This window comes from Somniosus microcephalus, chromosome 34, assembly GCF_052327205.1.
Source record: "Somniosus microcephalus isolate GS21.2 chromosome 34, FLI_Smic_1.0, whole genome shotgun sequence".
Taxonomy (NCBI): Eukaryota; Metazoa; Chordata; class Chondrichthyes; order Squaliformes; family Somniosidae; genus Somniosus; species Somniosus microcephalus.
Genome location: NC_141020.1, coordinates 4,064,557 through 4,078,413, shown reverse-complemented (window position 1 = coordinate 4,078,413; position 13,857 = coordinate 4,064,557). Strand labels below are relative to the sequence as shown.

The following is a 13,857-nucleotide window of genomic DNA, read 5'->3' as shown; positions in this document are numbered from 1 at the left end:
GCCCGCTTATCCCGGGGACTGCTCGCGACAAAGACAAACAAGAACGCGACTCAGGCTCGGCCCTGCCGACAGACAAACAAGAGACACACATTCGAATAGTTTGTGTCGTTCTGGCCCTCGGATCCTGGTTTCACAGAGCCCCAGAGTTGCAGGAAATTCCCAGTTCTCACACGCCCAGGACCAGCATTGCACTGATGGACGGGGGTGGGACAGCACATTGAGGAGGCTTCGGTTTATCTGTAATGAAGTTCCAGTAAAAAATCATGGAATTCTGTGCCAGAGTTCATCCGAACAATATCAACGTTATAACACACACACACAGTCCGCTATTCACTATTATACACACACACGGTCCACTACTCACAATTATACACACACACAGTCCACTGCTCACTATTATACACACACACAGTCCGCTACTCACTATTATACACACACGGTCCGCTACTAACTATTATACACACACGGTCCACTACTCACTATTATACACACACAGTCCGCTACTCACTATTATACACACGGTCCACTACTCACTATTATACACACACAGTCTGCTACTCACTATTATACGCACACACGGTCTGCAACTCACTATTATACACACATACAGTTCGCTACTCACTATTATACACACATGCAGTCCGCAACTCACTGTTATAAACACACACGGTCCGCTACTCACTATTATACACACACACGGTCCATTACTCACTATTATACACACACAGTCTGCAACTCACTATTATACACACACACAGTCCGCTACTCACTATTATACACACACACAGTCCACAACTCACTATTATACACACACACGGTCTGCTACTCACTATTATACACACACACACATGGAGTGCCTGTTAACATTGTACACACTAGAGATGATGTTCACAACAATATACACAGGGGCTCATCTTCATTGTGCTGGTGCTGTCCCCGGGAGTCTGTCAGTATTTACAGGGGGACCCCGGGAGTGTGTCAGTATTTACAGGGGGTCCCCGGGAGTGTGTCAGTATTTACAGGGGGACCCCGGGAGTGTGTCAGTATTTACAGGGGGTCCCCGGGAGTGCATCAGTATTTACAGGGGGTCCCCGGGAGTGTGTCAGTATTTACAGGGGGTCCCCGGGAGTGTGTCAGTATTTACAGGGGATCCCCGGGAGTGTGTCAGTATTTACAGGGGGTCCCTGGGAGTGTGTCAGTATTTACAGGGGGACCCCGGGAGTGTGTCAGTATTTACAGGGGGTCCCCGGGAGTGTGTCAGTATTTACAGGGGATCCCCGGGAGTGTGTCAGTATTTGCAGGGGGTCCCCGGGAATGTGTCAGTATTTACTGGGGAGTCCCCGGGAGTGTGTCAGTATTTACAGGGGATCCCCAGGAGTGTGTTAGTATTTACAGGGGATCCCCGGGAGTGTGTCGGTATGTACAGCTGACTTGTGCTGAGGTACAGCTCCATGGGCACTCGCAACTGCTCCGCAAACCTCACTCAAATATCCCTTCTTCGTGTGGGAGCCTGCACAATGAGCAGACTATTCAGCTGTGGGAGGCTGCCTTGCAGCCAATACTGACCCTGTCCTAACCCAGACTCCACACCCCTGTACTCTCCAGCAGAGAGGGATGGAGCAGAATCCTGGCTGAACTTTCTTCCCCTTCAGTACTGAAAGAAAAAAAGAAAGACTTGCATTTCTATAGCGCCTTTAGTATCATAGAATCACAAAATAGTGCAGCACAGAAGGAGGCCATTCGGCCCATCGAGTCTGCGCCGGCTCTTTCGAAGAGCAATCCCGTTAGTCCCACTCCCTCGCTCTTTCCCCTGTACACCTGCAATTTATTCTCCTTCAAGTATTTATCCAATTCCCTTTTGAAGGCTGCTATTGAATCTGTATCCACCGCCCTATCAGGCAGCGCGTTCCAAATCCTCGTTGTGTAAAAAAGTTTTTCTCATGTCGCCTCTGGTTCTTTTGCCAATCATGATGTCCCAAAGTGCTTCACAGACAATGAAGTACTTTTTGAAGTGGAGCTGGTGTTGTGAGGTGGGAAACGTGGCAGTCACTTTGAGCACAGCAAGCTCCCACACACAGCAATGTGATAATGACCAGTGATGTTGGTTGAGGGATAGCTAGTGGACAGGACATGAGGGAGAATGCCCCTGCTCCTCTTCGAAATAGTGCAATGGGATCTCTTAGGTCCACCTGAGAGAGCAGACGGGGCCTCGGTTTAACGTCTCATCCGAAAAACGGCATCTCCGACAGTGCGGCACTCCCTCAGCGCTGCACTGGGAGCATCGGCCTAGATTTTTGTGCTCAAGTCTCTGGAGTGGGATTCAAACCCACAACCTTCTGACTCTGAGACGAGAGTGCTACCCACTGAGCCACGACTGACACCGCGCGTCTAACACCCCCCCAGTACCAACCAACTCAGCGCAGGCCAGTGAGTGACCCTGGGATCTTCCTGCTCTGGCTGACCTGATTGTCATGGGAATGAGTCAGCAGCCTCAGCACCAGTATGGGGGAGGGGCTGAGTGTGGGGGAGGGGCTGCGTGTGGGGGGAGGGGCTGAGTGTGGGGGGAGGGGTTCAGTGGGGGAGGGGCTCAGTGCAGGGGGAGGGGCTCAGTGTGGGGGAGGGGCTCAGTGCGGGGGAGGGGCAAAATGCCAAGAAATCAATTGAACATCTTGTTGAAACATTAGCCCCGGGTCTCAGCCCCGAGTCTGCCCACGGTGCAGCAATGAGGATGGATGAACAATCTCCGATATTTCCGTGCCCTCCTGTTCTGCAGTCCCTCTGGCTAAACCTGCATAAATAAGGCCTGGTTCCTGCACACCCAGTGAGTATTTCTTAATTCCCTCAAAAAAGAAAGACTTGCATTTTTGTAACTCCTTTCACCGCCTCAGGACGTCCCAAAGTGTTTTACAGCCAATGAAGGACTTTTTGAAGTGTAGTCACTGTCGTAATGTAGGAAACGTGGCAGCCAATTTGCGTACAGCAAGATCCCACAAACAGCAACCTGTTTTAGTAAATGCTGGTCTTTTACATTCACCTGAAGGAGCAGACTGGACCTCGGTTTACCGTCTCATCCGAAAGGTGGCACTTCGGATAGTGCGGCACTCCCTCAGTATTGCCCCTCCGACAGTGCGGCGCTCCCTCAGTACTGCCCCGCCGACAGTGCGGCGCTCCCTCAGTACTGCCCCTCCGACAGTGCGGCGCTCCCTCAGTACTGCCCCTCCGACAGTGCGGCGCTCTCTCAGTACTGCCCCTCCGACACTGCGGCGCTCCCTCAGTACTGACCCTCCGACAGTGCGGCGCTCCCTCAGTACTGCCCCTCCGACAGTGCGGCGCTCCCTCAGTACTGCCCCTCCGACAGTGCGGCGCTCCCTCAGTACTGCCCCTCCAACAGTGCGGCGCTCCCTCAGTACTGACCCTCCGACAGTGCGGCACTCCCTCAGTACTGACCCTCCGACAGAGCGGCGCTCCCTCAGTACTGACCCTCCGACAGTGCGGCACTCCCTCAGTACTGCCCCTCCGACAGTGCGGCGCTCCCTCAGTACTGCCCCTCCGACAGTGCGGCACTCCCTCAGTACTGACCCTCCGACAGTGCGGCGCTCCCTCAGTACTGTGCTAGGAGTGTCAGCCTAGAATTTGTGCTCAAGCCTCTGGAGTGGGACTTGAAGCCACGACCTTTTGCCTCTGAGGGAGGAGGGAGATACCCACTGAACCATGGCTCAGTCGGTCAAACGATGCGCGGTAAAATAAAGCTAAATAACTCCAAACAGTAGGAATACCTGAGCCGTCCCTTCCCTCCGGCCCCTGCACCGTCACTGGATGAGGATCCCAGTTTTTTGCGAAGTCTTGGAATCAGTCACAATGGCTTGGCCGCAAAATCCTTAAACTAAGCAAACTAGCATTGCTTGCCCAGGGAGGAACTCCATTCGGATCCGAGTCTCATTTCTGCAACATTCCTGGTTCCTAATTGTTGTTTATTTGGGGGAAAACCACACAATGAAAACGGAAAATAAGTGTCCAGGAATCTTCAATGCGGATGTGAGTTGTTGGCTGGCAAGCTTGGAGAACCCCAGTATTTTTTTCTTAACCAAAAAACACTCTAAAAAATACATATATTTTTGTTTAAAAAAAAGCCTTTTGTTTTTGACGCCGGGGAGTTATTTGCTGGATTAGTGATTGTTAAGTGTTTCAATTGATTATAGCATTAAATCGCATGGCTGCTCCCCCCCAGCCCAAACTGTACAGACACTGGTTCCTTGTCTCTTTCGCCAACTGAGTTAAGAAGGGAAAAGGAGAATGAGTCTAAAAGCAGCCCGAGAGAGGTAACAAAATCTCTACATACCGTTCGATCCTGATCCGCAGCACTAAAGCTCCCTCCTTTCGTTCAGGCAAAGCCCACTGCCATGTGAAACCTCGTCCTGCCAAAGACTTTGTGCTGTTGTCTTTCACTGCCAGCGCCGCAAGCCATTCACACCTCGCCCCGAGCACTGTGTGCACAAGGCATCAGCGGCGATGGACGGCGAGAAAAGTTGAAGCTTGACAGCCAGGGTAAGGAGGGGAGGGGGGCGGGGGCAAGAGGCTGGGGGGAGAGAGCCATGAGCTAGGAGAAAGCAGAGCTGGTCTTCCCTCCTGCTGCAGCCAGAGACAGAGCGAGGGGGAGAGAGGAGAGCAAGTTGTTCCCCCCCCACGAACACTGAAGATTGTCTCGTTAACCCTCTGTCTGCCTCTGATTGTCCAGGTCAGGAGTTCCAATGACTCAATGCTCTTGAGAAGCTTGCTACATGAAGCTTCTCGGGTTACAGTTTGCAGAGACTGCTGCATAGCTTTGGGGAGGGGAGGGTGAGGAAGGGCTGGAGGAGGTTACAGAGATGGGGAGGGTTGTAGGGGCTGGAGGAGGTTACAGAGATGTGGAGGGTTGTAGGGGCTGGAGGAGGTTACAGAGATAGGGAAGGGTTGTAGGGGCTGGAGGAGGTTACAGAGATAGGGAGGGTTGTAGGGGCTGGAGGAGGTTACAGAGATAGGGAGGGTAGTAGGGGCTGAAGGAGGTTACAGAGATAGGGAGGGTTGTAGGGCTGGAGGAGGTTACAGAGATAGGGAGGGGTTGTAGGGCTGGAGGAGGTTACAGAGATGTGGAGGGTTGTAGGGGCTGGAGGAGGTTACAGAGATAGGGAGAGTTGTAGGGCTGGAGGAGGTTACAGAGATAGGGAGGGTTGTAGGGGCTGGAGGAGGTTACAGAGATAGGGAAGGGTTGTAGGGGCTGGAGGAGGTTACAGAGATAGGGAGGGGTTGTAGGGGCTGGAGGAGGTTACAGAGATAGGGAGGGGTTGTAGGGCTGGAGGAGGTTACAGAGATGTGGAGGGTTGTAGGGGCTGGAGGAGGTTACAGAGATAGGGAGAGTTGTAGGGCTGGAGGAGGTTACAGAGATAGGGAGGGTTGTAGGGGCTGGAGGAGGTTACAGAGATAGGGAAGGGTTGTAGGGGCTGGAGGAGGTTACAGAGATAGGGAGGGGTTGTAGGGGCTGGAGGAGGTTACAGAGATAGGGAGGGGTTGTAGGGCTGGAGGAGGTTACAGAGATGTGGAGGGTTGTAGGGGCTGGAGGAGGTTACAGAGATAGGGAGAGTTGTACGGCTGGAGGAGGTTACAGAGATAGGGAGGGTTGTAGGGGCTGGAGGAGGTTACAGAGATAGGGAGGGGTTGTAGGGCTGGAGGAGGTTACAGAGATAGGGAGGGTTGTAGGGCTACAGGAGGTTACAGAGATAGGGAGGGGTTGTAGGGGCTGGAGGAGGTTACAGAGATAGGGAGGGGTTGTAGGGGCTGGAGGAGGTTACAGAGATAGGGAGGGTTGTAGGGCTGGAGGAGGCTACAGAGATAGGGAGTGTAGTAGGGGCTGGAGGAGGTTACAGAGATAGGGAGGGGTTGTAGGGCTGGAGGAGGTTACAGAGATAGGGAGGGGTTGTAGGGCTGGAGGAGGTTACAGAGATGTGGAGGGTTGTAGGGGCTGGAGGAGGTTACAGAGATAGGGAGAGTTGTAGGGCTGGAGGAGGTTACAGAGATAGGGAGGGTTGTAGGGGCTGGAGGAGGTTACAGAGATAGGGAGGGGTTGTAGGGGCTGGAGGAGGTTACAGAGATAGGGAAGGGTTGTAGGGGCTGGAGGAGGTTACAGAGATAGGGAGGGGTTGTAGGGGCTGGAGGAGGTTACAGAGATAGGGAGGGGTTGTAGGGCTGGAGGAGGTTACAGAGATGTGGAGGGTTGTAGGGGCTGGAGGAGGTTACAGAGATAGGGAGAGTTGTACGGCTGGAGGAGGTTACAGAGATAGGGAGGGTTGTAGGGGCTGGAGGAGGTTACAGAGATAGGGAGGGGTTGTAGGGCTGGAGGAGGTTAGAGAGATAGGGAGGGTTGTAGGGCTACAGGAGGTTACAGAGATAGGGAGGGGTTGTAGGGGCTGGAGGAGGTTACAGAGATAGGGAGGGGTTGTAGGGGCTGGAGGAGGTTACAGAGATAGGGAGGGTTGTAGGGCTGGAGGAGGTTACAGAGATAGGGAGTGTAGTAGGGGCTGGAGGAGGTTACAGAGATAGGGAGGGGTTGTAGGGGCTGGAGGAGGTTACAGAGATAGGGAGGGTAGTAGGGGCTGGAGGAGGTTACAGAGATAGGGAGGGGTTGTAGGGGCTGGAGGAGGTTACAGAGATAGGGAGGGTAGTAGGGGCTGGAGGAGGTTACAGAGATAGGGAGGGGTTGTAGGGGCTGGAGGAGGTTACAGAGATAGGGAGGGTAGTAGGGGCTGGAGGAGGTTACAGAGATAGGGAGGGGTTGTAGGGGCTGGAGGAGGTTACAGAGATAGGGAGGGTAGTAGGGGCTGGAGGAGGTTACAATATCTCAGCGACCCTCTCCCCTCCCCACCTCTCCTGAAGGAGCTGAGCCTGGGCTGGGGGCACCTCACCCCCACAGAACCCCCCTTCTTCACACCGGGACATGCGACCAAAGCCAGCATGGTGGCACAGACAGACAGACGCTGTAGTCCACAGGCTGGCAATAGCAACTGGAACTCGGGGGCCATCTCTTTCCCCCCCCCCCCCCCACCCCCCCCCAACTAGTTCAGAGGTGCTGAGGCTAACGGTACCATCCTTCCTGCTGGGAGCTGCCATATTGAATGGTTTCGTTCAGTTATATCACGCACAGTTTTACAGTACTCCATTGTATATACTGCAGGCCCATCTCACCACCCCCCACCCCCAGCACTGGTAACTGACACTGACGAGCCACTACAATGAAATGACAGATTAGTTCCACATGCCCAACAACGCATTAACTTGTTTTAACCCATCCTTCTGTTCAAAACCCTCCACGGCCTCACCCCCCTCCCTATCTCTGTAACCTTCTCCAGCCCCTACAACCCTCCCTCCCTCTGTAACCTCCTCCAGCCCCCTACAACCCTCCCTATCTCTGTAACCTCCTCCAATCCTACAACCCTCCCTATCTCTGTAACCTCCTCCAGCCCCTACAACCCTCCCTATCTCTGTAACCTCCTCCAGCCCCCTACAACCCTCCCTATCTCTGTAACCTCCTCCAGCCCCTACAACCCTCCCTATCTCTGTAACCTCCTCCAGCCCTACAGCCCTCCCTATCTCTGTAACCTCCTCCAGCCCTACAACCCTCCCTATCTCTGTAACCTCCTCCAGCCCCCTACACCCCTCCCTATCTCTGTAACCTCCTCCAGCCCTACAGCCCTCCCTATCTCTGTAACCTCCTCCAGCCCTACAACCCTCCCTATCTCTGTAACCTCCTCCAGCCCCTACAACCCTCCCTATCTCTGTAACCTCCCCCAGCCCCCTACACCCCTTCCTATCTCTGTAACTTCCCCCAGCCCCCTACAACCCTCCCTATCTCTGTAACCTCCTCCAGCCCTACAACCCTCCCTATCTCTGTAACCTCCTCCAGCCCTACAACCCTCCCTATCTCTGTAACGCCCTCCAGCCCCTACAACTCACCCTATCTCTGTAACCTCCTCCAGCCCCACAATCCTCCGAGATCTCTGCAATCTCCTCCAATTCTGGCCTCTTGCGCATCTCCTGATTTTAATCGCTCCACCATTGGCGGCCGTGCCTTCAGCTGCCTGGGCCCCGAGCTCTGGAATTCCCTCCCTAAACCTCTCCGCCTCTCTCTCTCCTCCTTTAAGACGCTCCTTAAGACTGACCTCTTTGACCCAGCTTTCGGTCACCTGTCCTAATATCTCCTTCTGTGGCTCGGTGTCAAATTCTGTCTGATTATCGCTCCTGTGAAGGGCCTTGGGACGTTTTACTACGTTAAAGGCGCTATATAAATGCAAGTTGTTGGCGTGAGTCCATGGAGGGATTTGAAAACGAGGATTAGAATTTTAAAGTCAGTGAATTAAATAAAATGTAGTCTTGCCCATGTCATCTTATATCCCGACAATAAGTGTTAAAAATCGGCATCATTCGGGCAAATTCTCAGGAAGACAGAGTCAGCGGACTGAAGAGTTACAATCTTCAGGAAAGGAGAAGGAAGTCAGAAGGAAATTCTCAATACTCCATTCTTTTGTAGCTCTCTGTATATTTTCCCCTCTTCCTGTCCCTCTGTTTGTTTATGAAAGGCTTATATTCAATATGTATTCTGTCATAACATTACGAGCAGCTATAAGCTCAATGGCTGGGCTGGGGACACACGGGTCACGCAGGCCCTATCAGGCACGGCCTCATCTGCCAAAGTCAACTCTCCCATCCTGCCTCGCAGGGTACACATCAAGGGGTCATTAAAGTGTTTCACGTCGTTGTCAGGACCCCCTCCCCTCCCCCAACAGCTGGGGTCCGGCTGTACTTAACACACTAAAGCAGGCCCATTACCGGGACTGAGCATTTCCTGTTACAGGAGTCAGTCTGGCCTCCTGCCAGGCTGTGCTGGGAGACCAGGAGTAGGGCTTGATCTAGCATTCCAGGGCTCCCAGCAAGGAAACAGTGAGAAACCACTTTCCATATTCCTGGATGACAATCTTCTCCATATATCCAGGGCTCAGTGGGTCGCACTCTCTCGCCTCCCAGTTAGAAGGTCGCGGGTTCAAGCCTCACTCCAGAGGCTTGAGCACAAAATACAGGCTGACACTCCCAGTGCAGTACTGAGGGAGTGCTGCACTGTCAGAGGAGCAGTACTGAGGGAACGCTGCACTGTCGGAGGGGCAGTACTGAGGGAGCGCCGCACTGTCGGAGGGGCAGTACTGAGGGAACGCCGCACTGTCGGAGGGGCAGTACTGAGGGAACGCTGCACTGTCGGAGGGGCAGTACTGAGGGAGCGCCGCACTGTTGGAGGGGCAGTACTGAGGGAACGCCGCACTGTCGGAGGGGCAGTACTGAGGAAGCGCTTCACTGTCGGAGGGGCAGTACTGAGGGAGCGCCGCACTGTTGGAGGGGCAGTACTGAGGGAGCGCCGCACTGTCAGAGGGGCAGTACTGAGGGAGCACCGCACTGTCGGAGGGGCAGTACTGAGGGAGCGCTGCACTGTCGGAGGGGCAGTACTGAGGGAGCGCTGCGCTGTCAGAGGGGCAGTACTGAGGGAGCGCTGCGCCGTCGGAGGGGCAGTACTGAGGGAGTGCTGCGCTGTCGGAGGGGCAGTACGAAGGGAGTGCTGCACTGTCGGAGGGCAGTACTGAGGGAGCGCTGCACTGTGGGAGGGGCAGTACTGAGGGAGCACCGCACTGTCGGAGGGGCAGTACTGAGGGAGCACCGCACTGTCGGAGGGGCAGTACTGAGAGAGCGCTGCACTGTCGGAGGGGCAGTACTGAGAGAGCGCTGCACTGTCGGAGGGGCAGTACTGAGAGAGCGCCGCACTGTCAGAGGGGCAGTACTGAGGGAGCGCCGCACTGTCGGAGGGGCAGTACTGAGGGAGCGCCGCACTGTCGGAGGGGCAGTACTGAGGGAGCGCCGCCCTGTCGGAGGGGCAGTACTGAGGGAGCGCCGCACTGCCGGAGGGGCAGTACTGAGGGAGCGCCACACTGTCAGAGGGGCAGTACTGAGGGAGCGCCGCACTGTCGGAGGGGCAGTACTGAGGGAGCGCCGCACTGTCGGAGGGGCCGTCTTTCAGATGAGATGTTAAACCGAGGCCCCGTCTGCTCTCTCAGGTGGACGTGAAAGATCCTATGGCGCTATTCAAAGAAGAGCAGGAGAATTATCTTCAGTGTCCTGGGCTGATAGTTATTCTTGAACCAACATCACTAAAACAGATTATCTGGTCATTATCTCATTGCTGTGTGTGGGAGCTTGCTGTGCACAAATTGGCTGCCGCGTTTCCTACATTACAACAGTGACTACACTTCAAAAAGTAATTCATTGGCTGTAAAGTACTGTGGGACATCCTGAGGTTGTGAAAGACGCTATAGAAATGCAAGTTCATTCTTTCCGTGAAGGCACAGTTAGCAGTATAACTCATGTTGGCAGGCAGTATATGACTACCAGTCTGAGACTGGGGCCGAGCGTACAGCCTCAGCCTTAAGTTGGAGAAGAGAAAATCCTCATAAAGGAGGGATTTTAGTCCCCCATGTTCTTGTGGGAAAGCTTAACTTCCTGATGCAGCAACAGGGGAACAGGGAATGAATCTCGAGATTCCTTTGGCGAGACAGGTTAACGTGATTATTAAGTAACGAAGTTAGTGTTGTAATTGGACATTAGGCAATGGCTTTATCAGGGCCTACTTGAGGTGTTGGCACAGTTGACAGACACACACCTAATGAGTTAATCCCCCGCCGTGTGGCTTGTGTGTGTGTCTCCCTCTGATAAATGACCGCTGTGCTCTCAGACGCACCATCTGCTTTTATGCTTACAGAAAAAGGAACTGGCTTTGAAGCTCCTGCTCCTGAGAGACTCCCCCATTCCGCAACACGTATGGTAGGGCTTGGTCCGTGACCTTGAACAGGCACCTGCCTTCCAATTCTCCTTTCACTGTTGTAGTAGGACAGCACCCTGTAGTAAAGGAGTGTCACCACCATGACAAATGACCGCAGTGTGTAACACAGTCCTGGTAACATTAGCTCGGCCGGCAGAGAGAGATAGCTCGCTCGCCTCTGAGTCAGAAGGTTGTGGGTTCAAGTCCCACTCCAGAGACTTGAGCACAAAATCTAGGCTGACACTCCCAGTGCAGTGCTGAGGGAGCGCCGCACTGTCGGAGGGGCAGTACTGAGGGAGCGCCGCACTGTCGGAGGGGCAATACTGAGGGAGCTCCGCACTGTCGGAGGGGCAGTACTGAGGGAGCGCCGCACTGTCGGAGGGGCAGTACTGAGGGAGCGCCGCACTGTCGGAGGGGCAGTACTGAGGGAGCTCCGCACTGTCGGAGGGGCAGTACTGAGGGAGCGCCGCACTGTCGGAGGGGCAGTACTGAGGGAGCGCCGCACTGTCGGAGGGGCAGTACTGAGGGAGTGCCGCACTGTCGGAGGGGCAGTACTGAGGGAGCGCAGTACTGAGGGAGCGCCGCACTGTCGGAGGGGCAGTACTGAGGGAGCGCCGCACTGTCGGAGGGGCAGTACTGAGGGAGCGCCGCACTGTCGGAGGGGCAGTACTGAGGGAGCGCCGCACTGTCGGAGGGGCAGTACTGAGGGAGCGCCGCACTGTCGGAGGGGCGGTACTGAGGGAGCGCCGCACTGTCGGAGGGGCAGTACTGAAGGAGCGCCGCACTGTCGGAGGGGCAGTACTGAGGGAACGCTGCACTGTCGGAGGGGCAGTACTGAGGGAGCGCTGCACTGTCGGAGGGGCAGTACTGAGGGAACGCTGCACTGTCGGAGTAATGGATGAGAAGTAACATCAAGGCACTGTCTGTCGGTTTTAATTTCAGATTCCCAAGGTGCTATATCTAGGAAGGCTACACACTAGGTGGCTCTGCTCTCTGAGTCAATACTGAAGTTAGCTGCAACCAACTGACTACTGAAGAGGTTGCAGAGGGACTCCTCTTGCACCTTTGGAATTGTACCTCTAATTCTCATACTGGTATTTAAATCCCTGCATGGCCTCGCCCCTCCCTATCTCTGTAACCTCATCCAGCCCTACAACCCTGTGAGATCTCTGCGCCCCTCTAATTCTAGCCTTGAGTATCCCCCCACTCCCTTCACCTCACCATTGGCGGCCGTGCCTTCAGCTGCCTGGGCCCCGAGCTCTGGGATTCCCTCCCGAAACCTCTCCGCCTCTCTCTCCCCCTTTAAGACGCTCCTTAAAACCGACCCCTCTGACCAAACTTTCAGTCACCTGTCCTAATATCTCCTTCTTGTGGCCTGGCATCCATATTTTTGTCCGATAATCGCTCCTGTGAAACACCTTGGGACGGTTTTCTACGTTAAAGGCGCTATATAAATACAAGTTGTTGTTATTGTACCTCGTCTTCAGTCAGTAACTGCAGGAGGGCGAGGGAGAAAATTGAGCCGGGTAAGAAGCTGATTTTGATGTAGGTTATAAGAACAGAGGGACAGAGGAACAGGAGGAGGCCATTCAGCCCCTCGAGCCTGTTCCGCCATTCAATTAGTTCATGGCTGATCTGATCCGGATTTTGAAGATTTTTGGGTTAATGGACCCGACCAATTCTCGTCAGACAAAAACATTTTCTTTTTAAGAATCTGTCATTTTAACCTCTTAAAGCAAATTATTCTGAAATATTTGACCTTGCGAAAGCCAATAGCGAAGGACTTTTTCTTCTCGGGGGAATCTCAGGGAGCCCTCCAGTATCTCAGACTTCCCGTGTGTGAGTCTAGAAAATCAGCCATGCCAGGCTCTTCGACCGTAGGGTGCTTCACAGCCGAGCTCGATCCTGTCGTCGCATGACATTCCCACACGTGCTTTGCAGGAGGAGTCACTCCTGATGTTGGTCGGGAGTGGGAGGAGCCCCGGGTGATCTTTAAGAGGGAAATGTTCCCAGTCTCCCAAAATTAATACACAGAAAATCGTCGGGGTGTAGAATTTGGCAATATATATATATGGGAGCAGGCCGTTCAGCCCCCCCAGCCTGCTCTGCCATTCAGTGAGATCATGGCTGATCTGTATCTTAACTCCATCCACCCGCCTTGGATCCTGTAATCCTTAACACCCTTACCCAACAGAAATCCCACAGTGCAGATAGAGGCCATTTCGGCCCATCGAGCCTGCACCGACACATATCCCACCCAATCCCCTACACCAACACATATCCCACCCTATCCCCACGTATTTAATTCCCCTAACACTAAGGGTCAATTTATCATAGCCAATCAACCTAACCCGCACATCTTTGGACTGTGGGTGGAAACTGGAGCACCTGGAGGAAACCCACGCAAACACGGGGAGAATGTGCAAACTCCACACAGTCACCCGAGGCCGGATTCGAACCCGGGTCCCTAGCACTGTGAAGCAACAGTGCTAACCACTATGCCACCGTGCTGCCCAAGTGGTTAGCACTGTTGCCTCACAGTGCTAGGGACTCTGAGTTGGTCGGGGGTGGGAGGAGCCCCGGGTGACCTTTAAGAGGGAAATGTTCCCAGTCTCCCAAAATTAATACACAGAAAATCGTCGGGGTGTAGAATTTGGCAATATATATAATGTCTTTATGCATTTCTCCACTTCACCTGACGAAGGAGCAGCGCTCTGAAAGCTTGTGATTTCAAATAAAGCTGTTGGACTATAACCTGGTGTTGTGTGACTTCTTACATTCAATCCTTTAACCATCTTAAACACCTTGATTAGATCACCGCTTGGAGCCCAGCATGAATCAGAGCCTTTAGTGGAGATGGGGGGGGGGATAAAGAAAACTCGAATATCGCACCTGCCAAACATTCCCAGCATCCAATAGGATCCAGACACCAAGTCTGTCCATAAACTCTCCCAAGAGGTAAAATTGCCCCT

The 13,857-nt window shown here is 53.8% G+C and overlaps 1 protein-coding gene across 1 annotated transcript in view; it reads right to left on the bottom strand.

Annotated features, from left to right (window-relative positions):
- The window catches only part of LOC147096657 (pleckstrin homology domain-containing family G member 1-like), a 170,983-nt gene extending 166,196 nt beyond the window's left edge, over nucleotides 1–4,787 (bottom strand). Inside the window, exon 1 of the mRNA XM_085973212.1 lies at nucleotides 4,340–4,787. The gene's annotated coding sequence lies outside the window, so the exon portion shown is untranslated. The remainder of the gene's footprint in view (nucleotides 1–4,339) is intronic.
- Between the last annotated feature and the right edge of the window lie 9,070 nt (nucleotides 4,788–13,857).